Here is a 14,638-nt window from a genome sequence, read left to right as displayed (position 1 = left end):
CAGGCTTTTTCCCTAGGGCTTAGTTGGCTAGGTCCCTTGAGGTTTAATACAAAGAGATTCTACTGTCCTGAGAAAATAACAAACACTTACCATGCCTTTGATCCTGCGAGAGGAGAGTGTCCTGTATCCTAGGAGAGTTCGCTGTATCCTTTTTGTGCAAAGAGAGAGAACTTTCCCTGCTCATGCCTTATATCTGCCTGGGGGGGATACCTCAGGCACTCCTCCTTTAATTCACCTGGAGCCCAATTGTGTCTGGTCAGTCTGTCCCAGGTCCTGCCCAGTCATGCCCTTCTCCTTCCAGCTCTGCTTGACCTCTCAGGTTACTTTCTGCTAACTGTGCAAGCTGAAGCACTGCCAGGAATGTTTACAAATTGTGGTTGATAAAGAAACATAAACAAGATAATGTCATCACTTCTTCTGCTTCGGCTTTGGATATAAGCTTCTCACTAAAAAAGAAAATGCTGTGTTTAACTGTTTGAATTCTGTTCTGCTAATGTTTTTTTTTTCTCTGGTGGTAGGTTTAATGCCTGCTAAACACAATGAGATTTTCTGGCAGATTTACTACCAGATCGATTATTTCCAAGTCCAACGTGTCTGATCTGATTCCCGATAGATTTTCCATTCACTTCTATGGAAAATCAATCGGAAATTAGATCAGACATGTTGGAATAAATAATCTATCTGGCAGTAAATCTGCCAGAAAATCTCATTGTATGTACCAGGCATTATGCTGTAAACAAATACAGAGTTTCATACCACTTTAAAATAACTTTTCAGCACTTTGCTGAGGGTACCGAAAAGTAGGTAAAAAAGTACTATCAAAATTGTTGTGAGTATTTTCTTGCTTGTTGGTGATTTAAAATGCATTTTATTGGCAAGGTGTGAAAAAAAAACACATATGAAAAAACTCAGGAGGAAAAGTTAATTGCATATATGCCATTGGATGCTGAAGTAATATTTAAATATCAATCTTTTCTTCTGAAAAAGTGAGCCTTAGTTCCACTCTGTACACCTTCTGGAGTCCCTATTGGTTCCTAGCATCATGGTGGCCTCACTGACTAAAACAGAATTTCTGAACCACGATTAAGTTTTTAAAGAGAATCTGTACTCTCAAATTCTTACAATAAAAAGCATACCATTCTATTCATTATGTTCTCCTGGACCCCTCTTTGCCGTTTCTGCTGCTCCCTGCCATGATCCTGGCTTTTAATCGGCAGTTTTAGGCAGTGTTTACAAACAAAAAACATGGCCACTAACCACGAAGTGATGCTTGTATGTGTATATATATATATATATATATATATATATATATATATATATATATATATATATATATATATATATATATATATATATACTGTATATCACGTTACAGTATACTACACGTTTTTGTTACATAGTGAATTATCTGCACTCCAGTCTGGATTTCTCACAGTTCTCAGCATGTGACAGGCAGCTCCCTTCCCCCTTAGAGAGCTCTGTCTGTGAAGAGTAAACAAAGCACACAGAGCCTGGAGTGCATAACTTCTCCCTATCACAGCAGAGGCAGCACCTTCCTCCCCGGGTCGACAAAGCTTGACAAAGAAAAGAAGATTAGATATATTACAGAGACGGTGCAACTTGAAAAGGCTGCAGTAATCCAGACCACATTATAACAGGTATAGGAACTTATAGGATAGAAGAAATAAGGCTAAACAATTTGTTACAGAGTCTCTTTAAGGATATAACTTCTGGGTGTATGTTTTTTTCTTCATACAACCACTTCCTATTATCCATGTTTGCCATAGATATGCTTTTAGATTTATAGAGATTTTATTCTGCAGATACTTATAGAACTTTTATAATTAACCTTCTTGAAAATTACTGAAATGTTGAACTTTTGAAAGAATTACTTAGATATAGCACTCTACAATGATTTACTCTTGTACTCTGCTGAGGAAGTTACATAGATATGTGCTGTAATTTGACCTCTGACTCTGATTTGGTATAAGCAGGGTCCAGCAATTTCTTCTAATGGGTGCACGTAGGGTGAAAATTATGCATATAAAACACAGTTGTTGCTGTAGCAGTTTCCAGTTTAAATTATGCAGAATTTGATTTACCAGTGTGTTTGTTTCTAGAATGCCATGCTGGCATAAACTAAGGACTAGGCCATAACATAATTCCTGTAAGATGTTTTTAGCTTATCTGTTTGAAATAGGATGCAATGGTTCGCTGATTTTTCGATTTCAATAGAAGATGGTTTTTAAGCTGTTCATAAAGGCAAGTGTTTTTGTGCCTGTTCAGATTCTATTTATTATAATTTGCACTTACCGAGAGCGGATCTCAACTAGAATATACTACAAAGGTCAGGCTGGTCCAACTCAACCTCAGCAAAGTGATTATGGCATGGGACTGTGAAAAATGCTTTTTCTGACTAATAATATAAAGCATTGTATTGATGTACTGGCACACACACATACACATATTTGTATTTTTTTTTTCTTTTTTTGCTTTAGTATTTATTCTACCAAATAGAATTGTAACTGTATTGTTGTATGATATCACATTATACCAGGCATTAACTATGTATGTATTTTTCTCTTTGTGTTGCTGGATGTTTTGATTGTACTGTGCATGAAATTTATACATATTTTAAGTCTCCACTGTTGTCTGTAGTGTACAGCGCCATGGAAGAGGATGACTCTAGATCAGGGGTCTCAAACTCAATTTACCTGGGGGCCGCAGGAGGCAAAGTCAGGATGAGGCTGGGCCGCATAAGATAATCAATCAATCAATCAATCAATCAGCAGCGCCCCCCCCCTGTCCTTTGCATTGAGTTTTATTTCAAAATCAAATTCACACTGAAGCAAACTATTTTGCCTATTTTACCTTATAGTTCGCTTCAGTGCTCCCATTACAAGTAATCCGCCGTGTCCTCGCCGCAAAACGAGGGCTGCTGAGCCCCCAAATCGCCCGGGGGGCAATCCGCCGGCGCATCGCTGCCTCTGCCCTCCTCTCTCACTCTTCCTTTACAGAGAGAGGTGGCGATGCGGCGCGATTGACGTCAGGAGGGGCAGAGCTGAAGCTGAAAGCTCTGCCCCTTCCAGGAAATGCCGGCGGATTGCCCCCCCCGGGGCGATTTGGGGGCTCTGCAGCCCTCGTTTAGTGGCGGGGATGCAGCGGATTACTTGGGAGCACTGAAGCGAACTATAAGGAAGCTTTTGCCGGCGCGGGCCATAAAATATTGTATCGCGGGCCGCAAGTTTGAGACCCCTGCTCTAGATTAACCATTTCAGCCGCCCAGACATGATCCTCACATCCAGGCAGCTGCTCTGCTGCGGTGCCGCGTTTGGTTCCCGATCACCGATCAAAGTCCCCAGCAGAAAAACCGATGGTCTCTTAATAGAGGCCACGGTTTTTCTGAAAAAAAGTTATCAGTCCTCCTTATGCATCCGGGAAGCGAGAAGGATGTTAAAAAAAAACTCAAGGTGGCCATCTTGTGGCCAAATAGTAAAACTACATCTACATGCATTTTTGAAGGCAATTTACACAGATTTTAACATTTAAAATTAACTGTTTATTTCCCACACCAAAAAAATTTCCCAAATAATTTTTTTAACGGAAACAAAAATTACAATTAAAAAACAAAAACATAAATAGTTACCTAAGGGTCTGAACTTTTTAAATATGCATGTGAAGGGGGTATACTACCAACATTTTTTAAATGAAAAGCTTGTAAATAGTGATGGATGCAAAATGGAAGAAATGCACCTTTATTTCCAAATAAAATATTGGCGCCATACATTATGATAGGGACAAAATGTAAATGGTGTAATAACAAAGACAAACGGGCAAATAAAATACATAGGTTTTAATTTTGGTAGCATGGATTATTTTAAACCTATAATGGCCAAAAACTGAGAAATAATTAATTTTTTCCATTTTTTTCTTAATATTCCTGTTAAAATGTGTTTGTAAATTTTTTTTTTTAGCAAAATATACCACCCAAAAAAAGCCTAATTAGTGGCGGAAAAGCAAGAATAGATCAATAACATGTGATAAGTAGTGATAAAGTTTTTCGCGAATGAATGGGAGATGAAAATTGCTTTTATGTATAAGGTGAAAAATTCCAGCGGGTTGAAATGGTTAAAAAAAATAAAGAAAGAAAGAGAGATAAGATAAATAAACACATGCAAAAATTGGGGATCAGGAAATTGCCCCTTGGGACATTGCTAGCCTTTAGGCTAACAGTGCTTTCTGTTGCTATGGAGGGGGTGTAGGGATGCCGATTAGACAGGGACGGATCAAGACCAAGTTGCGCCTGGGGCAAGGTCAGGTTTTGGCGCCTAAAGGTCAGTTTTTGGCGCCTAAACTGCCATTCATTTTGCCGCCTTTTTAAGAATTCAACAAACTGCGCCTGGGGCAAGATACCCGCTCGCCCCCCCCTATATCCGTCCCTGCGATTAGAGCACAATGGAGCTAGCCCCACCTGTGGGTGGGGCTAGCGGAATTAACTTTGCAATCTGTCCTGCTCAGGCGTAGGGTCTAGCATGGCAGATCCTTAACCACTTGAGGACCGTGGGCTTTAACCCCCTTAAGGACCAGGCACTTTTTTTCCATTCAGACCACTGCAGCTTTCATGGTTTATTGCTCGCTCATACAACCTACCACCTAAATGAATTTTGGCTCCTTTTCTTGTCACTAATAAAGCTTTCTTTTGGTGCTATTTGATTGCTGCTGTGATTTTTACTTTTTATTACATTCATCATAAAAGACATGAATTTTGGCAAAAAAATGATTTTTTTAACTTTCTGCGCTGACATTTTAAATAAAGTAAAATTTCTGTATACATGCAGCGCGAAAAATGGGGACAAACATGTTTTTGATGAAAAAAAACCCATTCAGCCTATATTTATTGGTTTGGGTAAAAGTTATAGCATTTACAAACTATGGTGCAAAAAGTGAATTTTCCCATTTTCAAGCATCTATGACTTTTCTGACCCCCTGTCATGTTTCATGAGGGGCTAGAATTCCAGGATAGTATTAATACCCCCCAAATGACCCAATTTTGGAAAGAAGACATCCCAAAGTATTCACTGAGAGGCATAGTGACTTCATAGAAGATATTATTTTTTGTTACAAGTAAGCGGAAAATGACACTTTGGGACAAAAAAAAAAAAAAAAAAAGTTTCCATTTCTTCTAACTTGCGACAAAAAAAAATGAAATCTGCCACGGACTCACCATGCCCCTCTCTGAATACCTTGAAGTGTCTACTTTCCAAAATGGGGTCATTTGTGGGGTGTGTTTACTGTCCTGGCATTTTGGGGGGTGCCTAATTGTAAGCACCCCTGTAAAGCCTAAAGGTGCTCATTGGACTTTGGACCCCTTAGCGCAGTTAGGCTGCAAAAAAGTGCCACACATGTGGTATTGCCGTACTCAGGAGAAGTAGTACAATGTGTTTTGAGGTGTATTTTTACACATACCAATGCTGGGTGGGAGAAATATCTCTGTAAATGACAATCTTTAGATTTTTTTTACACACAATTGTCCATTTACAGAGAGATTTCTCTCACCCAGCATGGGTATGTGTAAAAATACACCCCAAAACACATTGTACTACTTCTCCCGAGTACGGCGATACCACATGTGTGGCACTTTTTTGCACCCTAACTGTGCTAAGGGGCCCAAAGTCCAATGAGTACCCTTAGGATTTCACAGGTCATTTTGCGGAATTTGATTTCCAGACTACTCCTCACGGTTTAGGGCCCCTAAAATGCCAGGGCAGTATAGGAACCCTGCAAATGACTCCATTTTAGAAAGAAGACACCCCAAGGTATTCCGTTAGGAGTATGGTGAGTTCATAGAAGATTTTATTTTTTGTCACAAGTTAGCGGAAATTGATTTGTATTGTTTTTTTTTTTCACAAAGTGTCACTTTCCGCTAACTTGTGACAAAAAAATAAAATCTTCTATGAACTCACCATACTCCTAACAGAATACCTTGGGGTGTCTTCTTTCTAAAATGGGGTCATTTGTGGGGTTCCTATACTGCCCTGGCATTTTAGGGGCCCTAAACCATGAGGAGTAGTCTGGAAATCAAATGCCGCAAAATGACCTGTGAAATCCTAAAGGTACTCATTGGACTTTGGGCCCCTTAGCACAGTTAGGGTGCAAAAAAGTGCCACACATGTGGTATCGCCGTACTCGGGAGAAGTAGTATAATGTGTTTTGGGGTGTATTTTTGCACATACCCATGCTGGGTGGGAGAAATATCTCTTTAAATGACAATCTTTTGATTTTTTTTTACACACAGTTGTCTATTTACAGAGATATTTCTCCCACCCAGCATGGGTATGTGTAAAAATACACCCCAAAACACATTGTACTACTTCTCCCGAGTACGGCGATACCACATGTGTGGCACTTTTTTGCACCCTAACTGCACTAAGGGGCCCAAAGTCCAATGAGTACCTTTAGGATTTCACAGGTCATTTTTGTTTCAAGACTACTCCTCACGGTTTAGGGCCCCTAAAATGCCAGGGCAGTATAGGAACCCCACTAATGACCCCATTTTAGAAAGAAGACACCCCAAGGTATTCCGTTAGGAGTATGGTGAGTTCATAGAAGATTTTATTTTTTGTCACAAGTTAGAGGAAATTGATTTTAATTGTTTTTTTTTCACAAAGTGTCATTTTCCGCTAACTTGTGACAAAAAATAAAATCTTCTATGAACTCACCATACTCCTAACGGAATACCTTTGGGTGTCTTCTTTCTAGAATGGGGTCATTTGTGGGGTTCCTATACTGCCCTGGCATTTTAGGGGCCCTAAACCGTGAGGAGTAGTCTTGAAACCAACAATGTCGCAAAATGACCTGTGAAACCCTAAAGGTACTCATTGGACTTTGGGCCCCTTAGCGCACTTAGGGTGTAAAAAAGTGCCACACATGTGGTACCACCGTACTCAGGAGAAGTAGTATAATGTGTTTTGTGGTGTGTATTTTTACATATACCCATGCTGGGTGGGAGAAATATCTCTGGAAATGACAATCTTTTGATTTTTTTTTACACACAATTGTCCATTTACAGAGAGATTTCTCCCACCCAGCATGGGTATGTGTAAAAATACACCCCAAAACACATTATACTACTTCTCCCGAGTACGGCGATACCACATGTGTGGCACTTTTTTGCACCCTAACTGTGCTAAGGGGCCCAAAGTCCAATGAGTACCTTTAGGATTTCACAGGTCATTTTGCGGCATTTGATTTCCAGACTACTCCTCATGGTTTAGGGCCCCTAAAATGCCAGGGCAGTATAGGAACCCCACAAATGACCCCATTTTAGAAAGAAGACACCCCAAGGTATTCTGTTAGGAGTATGGTGAGTTCATAGAAGATTTTATTTTTTTGTCACAAGTTAGCGGAAAGTGACACTGTGAAAAAAAAAAACAATACAAATCAATTTCCGCTAACTTGTGACAAAAAATAAAATCTTCTATGAACTCACCATACTCCTAACGGAATACCTTGGGGTGTCTTCTTTCTAAAATGGAGTCATTTGCAGGGTTCCTATACTGCCCTGGCATTTTAGGGGCCCTAAACCGTGAGGAGTAGTCTGGAAATCAAATTCCGCAAAATGACCTGTGAAATCCTAAAGGTACTCATTGGACTTTGGGCCCCTTAGCACAGTTAGGGTGCAAAAAAGTGCCACACATGTGGTATCGCCGTACTCGGGAGAAGTAGTATAATGTGTTTTGGGGTGTATTTTTACACATACCCATGCTGGGTGGGAGAAATATCTCTTTAAATGACAATCTTTTGATTTTTTTTTACACACAGTTGTCTATTTACAGAGATATTTCTCCCACCCAGCATGGGTATGTGTAAAAATACACCCCAAAACACATTGTACTACTTCTCCCGAGTACGGCGATACCACATGTGTGGCACTTTTTTGCACCCTAACTGCACTAAGGGGCCCAAAGTCCAATGAGTACCTTTAGGATTTCACAGGTCATTTTTGTTTCAAGACTACTCCTCACGGTTTAGGGCCCCTAAAATGCCAGGGCAGTATAGGAACCCCACTAATGACCCCATTTTAGAAAGAAGACACCCCAAGGTATTCCGTTAGGAGTATGGTGAGTTCATAGAAGATTTTATTTTTTGTCACAAGTTAGCGGAAAGTGACACTTTGTGAAAAAAAAAAACAATACAAATCAATTTCCGCTAACTTGTGACAAAAAATAAAATCTTCTATGAACTCACCATACTCCTAACGGAATACCTTTGGGTGTCTTCTTTCTAAAATGGGGTCATTTGTGGGGTTCCTATACTGCCCTGGCATTTTAGGGGCCCTAAACCGTGAGGAGTAGTCTTGAAACCAACAATGTCGCAAAATGACCTGTGAAACCCTAAAGGTACTCATTGGACTTTGGGCCCCTTAGCGCACTTAGGGTGTAAAAAAGTGCCACACATGTGGTACCACCGTACTCAGGAGAAGTAGTATAATGTGTTTTGTGGTGTGTATTTTTACATATACCCATGCTGGGTGGGAGAAATATCTCTGGAAATGACAATCTTTTGATTTTTTTTTACACACAATTGTCCATTTACAGAGAGATTTCTCCCACCCAGCATGGGTATGTGTAAAAATACACCCCAAAACACATTATACTACTTCTCCTGAGTACGGCGATACCACATGTGTGACACTTTTTTGCAGCCTAGGTGCGCTAAGGGGCCCAACGTCCTATTCACAGGTCATTTTGAGGCATTTGTTTTCTAGACTACTCCTCACGGTTTAGGGCCCCTAAAATGCCAGGGCATTATAGGAACCCCACAAGTGACCCCTTTTTAGAAAGAAGACACCCCAAGGTATTCCGTTAGGAGTATGGTGAGTTCATAGAAGATTTTATTTTTTGTCACAAGTTAGTGAAAAATGACACTTTGTGAAAAAAACAATAAAAATCAATTTCCGCTAACTTTTGACAAAAAATAAAATCTTTTATGAACTCGTCATACACCTAACAGAATACCTTGGGGTGTTTTTTTTAAAAATGGGGTCACTTGTGGGGTTCCTATACCGCCCTGGCATTTTACGGGCCCAAAACCGTGAGTAGTCTGGAAACCAAATGTCTCAAAATGACTGTTCAGGGGTATAAGCATCTGAAAATTTTGATGACAGGTGGTCTATGAGGGGGCGAATTTTGTTGAACCGGTCATAAGCAGGGTGGCCTTTTAGATGACAGGTTGTATTGGGCCTGATCTGATGGATAGGAGTGCTAGGGGGTGACAGGAGGTGATTGATGGGTGTCTCAGGGGGTGGTTAGAGGGGAAAATAGATGCAATCAATGCACTGGGGAGGTGATCGGAAGGGGGTCTGAGGGGGATCTGAGGGTTTGGCCGAGTGATCAGGAGCCCACACGGGGCAAATTAGGGCCTGATCTGATGGGTAGGTGTGCTAGGGGGTGACAGGAGGTGATTGATGGGTGTCTCAAGGTGTGATTAGAGGGGGGAATAGATGCAAGCAATGCACTGGCGAGATGATCAGGGCTGGGGTCTCAGGGCGTTCTGAGGGTATGGGCGGGTGATTGAGTGCCCTAGGGGCAAATAGGGGTCTAATCTGATGGGTAGCAGTGACAGGGGGTGATTGATGGGTAATTAGTGGGTTTTTAGAGGAGAGAATAGATGTAAACACTGCGCTTGGGAGGTGATCTGATGTCGGATCTGCGGGCGATCTATTGGTGTGAGTGGGTGATCAGATTGCCCGCAAGGGGCAGGTTAGGGGCTGATTGATGGGTGGCAGTGACAGGGGGTGATTGATGGGTGATTGACAGATGATTGACAGGTGATCAGTGGGTTATTACAGGGAAGGACAGATGTAAATAATGCCCTGGCAAATTGATAAGGGGGGGTCTGAGGGCAATCTGAGCGTGTAGGCGGGTGATTGGGTGCCCGCAAGGGGCAGATTAGGGTCTGATCTGATGGGTAACAGTGACAGGTGGTGATAGAGGGTGATTGATGGGTGATTGATGGGTAATTAGTGGGTGTTTAGAGGAGAGAATAGATGTAAACACTGCGCTTGGGAGGTGATCTGATGTCGGATCTGCGGGCGATCTATTGGTGTGGGTGGGTGATCAGATTGCCCGCAAGGGGCAGGTTAGGGGCTGATTGATGGGGGGCAGTGACAGGGGGTGATTGATGGGTGGCAGTGACAGGGGGTGATTGATGGGTGATTGACAGGTGATTGACAGGTGATCAGTGGGTTATTACAGGGAAGGACAGATGTAAATAATGCCCTGGCGAATTGATAAGGGGGGGTCTGAGGGCAATCTGAGCGTGTAGGCGGGTGATTGGGTGCCCGCAAGGGGCAGATTAGGGTCTGATCTGATGGGTAACAGTGACAGGTGGTAATAGGGGGTGATTGATGGGTGATTGATGGGTAATTAGTGGGTGTTTAGAGGAGAGAATAGATGTAAACACTACGCTTGGGAGGTGATCTGATGTCGGATCTGCGGACGATCTATTGGTGTGGGTGGGTGATCAGATTGCCCGCAAGGGGCAGGTTAGGGGCTGATTGATGGGTGGCAGTGACAGGGGGTGATTGATGGGTGATTGACAGGTGATTGACAGGTGATTGACAGGTGATCAGGGGGGATAGATGCATACAGTACATGGGGGAGGGTCTGGGGGGGTCTGGGGAGAATCTGAGGGGTGGGGGGGTGATCAGGAGGGAGCAGGGGGCAGGGGGAGGATAAAAAAAAATAATTGTGTTGACAGATAGTGACAGGGAGTGATTGATGGGTGATTAGGGGGTGATTGGGTGTAAACATGGGTCTGGGGGGTGGGCAGGGGGGGGTCTGAGGGGTGCTGTGGGCGATCAGGGGGCAGGGGGGGGGGGGAAATCAGTGTTCTTGGTGCAGACTAGGGTGGCTGCAGCCTGCCCTGGTGGTCCCTCCGACACTGGGACCACCAGGGCAGGAGGCAGCCTGTATAATACACTTTGTAAACATTACAAAGTGTATTATACACTTTGTATGCGGCGATCTTCGGGTTAACATCCCGCCGGCGCTTCCGTATGGCCGGTGGGATGTTGCGGCGGGTGAGCGGAGTGAGGCGGCGGCGGAGGATCGCGTCACAGATGATGCGATCGCTCCGCCCATGCCCTTACAAGGACCGCCGCCTTTGGGCATAAGCTGGTCCTTGCGGGCTCCACTTCCCGGCCGCCCCTGTGCGTTAGGCGGTCGGGAAGTGGTTAACAACCCCTGATGTCGGAGCAGTATTGATCAGCGGCCACTGCACACACATTAGCTGAAGCATCAGCTATTTCAGATGATGGTTATGGCTTGTGTTTAACCACTTTACCCCCAGCGGTACGAATTTCTCCGCCCCTTTTTTCCCTCCTAAAAAACCAGGGACGGAGAAATCCGTACCTTCCGCGCTATCTGTCTTGACAAAGGGGACCCTGCGTGGCCCTGAAACGTGCGTCGACCTAAGCAGGTCAGACCGTGTCTGCACATGTATGGGATGGGAGAATAAATACTTCACGTTTATTGCTTCTATGGTTTGTGTGCGGACTCCTTCATGAAAATTACTTGCACATTGCCTGGGGGTCCAGCACCAGCCTACCTACCGACGTGTGTGCGATCCTTGTATTGGAGTGTATGAAATAAATTTGAACGCAAGTTCAAGCCAGTGTAGTGTCTTTTCCGTGTTACATAGGTGAGTTAACACTCTCTGACATGGCCTGTGGTCACCAACGCCCAGGATCAGTTTTGCCATAGGCAAAAATTAATTTTGCACTTGCCAGTTCATCCTTATTGATGATTGTATAGCTGTCAGAAAACCATCTGTTTGAACAGACTCTTAGGGCTTCACTAAACAAAGAATTCTGTTCAGGCAAATGGTTCTGGATAGCGTTATTAGGTGTAACAACTTTGGAGGAGGCAGCTGCGGCGAACCACGCCGCCACCGCAGCTGCCTCCATCTCCCTACCCTGAAGCGATCCCATGCCTCGGGCGTCTAGCACGCCGAGGACGGGTCTCTCGCTCGCGCCTAGGGCCGCATTGACGCGTGTGCGCGCGCACCGTCAGGATCTTTATGCGGCCAGGAGACATGTCAGCTGACCTGCGGGTCGGCTGACGTCTCGCCGTGCGCCCGCCGCTGCTGATTGGCTGGCAGCAGGGGGGGCGTGCCTCAGGATCTCCTCGGGCTCTTTAGCCCGGAGGAGTCATTTGCAGCTTGTCTGCTGTTGCGATCACTACGTGTTAGCGCTCAGATCTTAGTTAGATCCGGTGTGCTTTGATCCGGGAGTAAACCGGGGATTTCACACAGCTCTAGGATTTGTGCATTATATTGTATTATCTGTTTATGACTTGTTTCTGACTATTCTTACTCTCTAGTGATTCTGTACCTTTGCCCATCTGATCTGGTTACCGCCTGAATATCGTTCCTCTCTCTGCTCTAGTGATTCTGTACTTTAGCCCATGTGATATTGTTGCCGAACTCTGCCTGTTAACCGTTACTTCTCTGCCTTCTGATTTTGTACTGTATCTGCCTGGCTGTTACCGACTCGATTAGTCTCTGACCTCTCCACTCACCAGTGAGCCCTTGTCACTGGTGAGGTGTTCTCTGTACTGACAGTGCCCACCAGCTCCTCTGGTGAGGTATAGTCAAACCTGTCAGAATACTGTATGCACCAATCACTACACTCCTTTACAATAAAGTGTGACTAAGGTCTCGATATTCTCTGTGCTGTTATATTTGTATTATTGGTGATTCTGCAGATCACCATATAAATAATCAGATATAGTATCTGCATTGTTTGGTGATACTGCAGATCACCAAATAATCAGAACTTTGTATTGCTGACACCATTTGTTACATCGGGGTAGTAGAAATTAAGAAGAAAATGAGGTTACAACTATGCATAGTTGAAGGATTTTTATCACTGGGGACTTACTTAAATTGAAGTTGTACTCAGTTTTAAGTTGTAGAGCACTAAAATGGCAAGAGCTCCGTGTCCACTACTGGCTTGACAGGAAACTATTGGAATCTCAATTCTTTAGGGTAGTTATTAAATATTTTCTATTCTGGTGAACAATACACATCAATCAATACTTGGAACTTGGATATCTTCATAGTTCTGTGTTGGAGTCTTGACACCCCTTTTTCAAACCTGTGTTGTGACTAGGGAGGGTCAGAAATGCCGATTTCCGCCATTCTGTAAATTTCCTGATTTTTTTTGTCATTTTTTTGCATTCTCTTATTGGCCATATTGGATCAATCGGACAATGCAGAATTACCAAATTTTACCGGAATACCATGGAAATGTTAGGCCAGTCACAAGACTCAGGAATATCCGCTAGTATCCCAGTCTTGTAATTGATCTAAAATTACTGTGGTAATCCAATTTTTGCAGACCAAGTTTGCATTCTCTGGTTGGTCCAGTGCTTCCGACTTCTGTGATTGGGCTAAAATTGCCGAGTACCGATTTCCAAAGAAACCCACTTTGCAATTTCTGTTCGGAAATGCTGTAATTTCAATCCCTTGGAAAACAAATGAGCATCCCTAGTTGTGATGTTCAGACTTGCATAGTAAAGACCTGGATTTCTGCTCTGTATGTAAGGCAGGGCCTCCAACACTCATCTAATTATCACACCATTGGATTAGACACCAGACTTGCTTTGTTTTCTTTGTTATTTTCTTTTTTCATTTTTTGTTGGTATGATGTGTACATATGTATAGAAAAATATTCTAACACTTTCTGTATTTAATAAGAGAAAGCGGAACCTTTGGTGGTTTAAGGTGAAATGGGGCCCTGGGCAAATGAATCTGGGAGCCTTTACATTTTCATAACATACTGATTATAAATGTGTGATATCTACAGTCTCTGGCTTGTGCAGCCCCTAAGGCGCTTGAGCCCCTGGGCAGTTGCCCAGGTTGCCCCTACGGGAGCACTGGCCTTAAGTAGGATACAATCATATTCTATTTCCTGATTAATTGAATGAATCCAGGCCTCCCCAAGCATGAATCTGTGTGTGTGTGTGTGTGTGTAAATATATATATATATATATATATATATATATATATATATATATATATATATATATATATATATGCCAAGGGATGAGCAGCACAAACCGAATTTTATGCAATACTATGCAAAGCATGCACGCAGCACTGGAGAACCCCAATCTCCATAAGAAATATATAAATACAGAGGGTGCTGCAGCACACAACAGGAAAACAGTGACAGGGGCTCTTGGTTACGCTTTAACGTGTTTAAAGAGAACCCGAGGTGGCTTTGTATAACGTTAGTGGGGCACAGAGGCTGGTTGGGCACACTAACACCAGCCTCTGTTGCCCCATTGTGTGTGTCAAAGACCCCCCTGCTCGCCGCTATCCTCCCCGCAGTGCTGGCGACACGCAGCGCGTCGCCAGCACACTGTTTACCCTAGCGCTGTCTGTCAGCGCCGCTCCCCCGCCTCCTCCGCATCGCCGCTACCCGCCCTCGTCCCTTCCCTCCAATCAGCGTGAGGGAAGGGACGAGGGCGGGTAGCGGCGATGCGGAGGAGGCGGCGGAGCGGCGCTGACAGACAGCGCTAGGGTAAACATTGTGCTGGCGACACGCTGCGTGTCGCCAGCATTGCGGGGG

At 43.5% G+C, this 14,638-nt stretch overlaps 1 protein-coding gene across 1 annotated transcript in view; it reads left to right on the top strand.

Annotated features, from left to right (window-relative positions):
- LOC137567334 (plasma kallikrein-like) overlaps positions 1 to 14,638 on the top strand; it is a 91,745-nt gene that overhangs the window by 19,175 nt on the left and 57,932 nt on the right. The window lies entirely within an intron of this gene.

Source organism: Hyperolius riggenbachi, chromosome 1 (assembly GCF_040937935.1).
Source record: "Hyperolius riggenbachi isolate aHypRig1 chromosome 1, aHypRig1.pri, whole genome shotgun sequence".
Classification (NCBI taxonomy): Eukaryota; Metazoa; Chordata; class Amphibia; order Anura; family Hyperoliidae; genus Hyperolius; species Hyperolius riggenbachi.
Note: the sequence above shows the minus strand (reverse complement) of the source record. Positions and strands in the feature narration are given on the sequence as shown.